Source organism: Orycteropus afer, unplaced genomic scaffold, assembly GCF_000298275.1.
Source record: "Orycteropus afer afer isolate SDZICR_OR568_19922 unplaced genomic scaffold, OryAfe1.0 scaffold00009, whole genome shotgun sequence".
Lineage (NCBI taxonomy): Eukaryota > Metazoa > Chordata > Mammalia > Tubulidentata > Orycteropodidae > Orycteropus > Orycteropus afer.
Genome location: NW_006921596.1, coordinates 19,606,016 through 19,607,046, shown reverse-complemented (window position 1 = coordinate 19,607,046; position 1,031 = coordinate 19,606,016). Strand labels below are relative to the sequence as shown.

At 44.3% G+C, this 1,031-nt stretch overlaps 1 protein-coding gene across 1 annotated transcript in view; it reads left to right on the top strand.

Moving 5' to 3' along the window:
• The window catches only part of LOC122150543 (cyclic nucleotide-gated cation channel beta-1-like), a 19,879-nt gene that overhangs the window by 7,324 nt on the left and 11,524 nt on the right, over window positions 1-1,031 (top strand). The window lies entirely within an intron of this gene.

The following is a 1,031-nucleotide window of genomic DNA, read 5'->3' as shown; positions in this document are numbered from 1 at the left end:
AGTGAATTTACTCTGTAAATCTTTACCCAAATCCTAATAAAAAAAAAAGAAAAAGAAAAGAAATGTAGTTGTTCATGTAGAAGCCTTAATTTTTACATGTTGCCAACTAATTGAAAAATTTCCAGAACACAAGCCAAAGACCCCATTTGCAATCTTTGCTGAAAGTTCAGGGTCATGCACTCATTTCCATTCATTCATTCACATATTCATTCGTCAGACTGCTGGCTTCTCAGGGGCAGGGGCTTTAGTCTTGATCACTGTTGAACGCCTGGCGCCCAGCAGCACAGTGCCTGCCATAGGGAGTGGACTCAGCACGTGTGGGATGAGCGAAGGCATGAATGAATGAATCCATGCAATCACACATTCATTCATTGCCCCAGCTCATTCTCTCTTCCTTTTTTTTCCCGTTATTATGACTTTTATTTTATTTTTTAAAAACTTTGTTGTGATTTGGGTGGAAGTTTACAGAGCAGATTGGTTTTCCATTCAACAACTCATACAGTTTGGGATGTTGATTACAATCCCCACAATGTAACAGCACTCATCCCATTTCCTCCCTGGGCCCCTGTTCCCATCTTGCCTCTTTCCTGTCCCTTCCTACCTTCTGAACTTGGATTCTAGCCAAATGCTGCCCTTTTGATCTCATGTGGTTGGTTGTCCTAAGGGGTATGTACCTCCCTGGTGTTATTGTTCATCCAAAGGCTTGTCTATTGTTTGACTGAAAGTTGAATCATGGGATGAGTTCAGTTCCAGGCTTGAAGGGTGTCTAAGGGCCATAGTCTTGGGGGTTCCACCAGTCTCCATCCAGCCAGAAAGCCTGGTCTTCCTTTATGATTTCTAATTTTGTTCTTGCTCTCTGGTTCGTTGCCCAGTCAGGGCCCTGGGGCTGTTCAGCTGACGCTTGGGACTATGAAAGCAAGAAAGCAATTTGGGATGAGGGCACCCAGAGGACTTTCCAGCTTTCTTTTGAGCTGGAACCAAAAGAGGTGTTTCCTTGAAGAGGGCGGTTCTCCCTGGAGGCCAGATGTGTC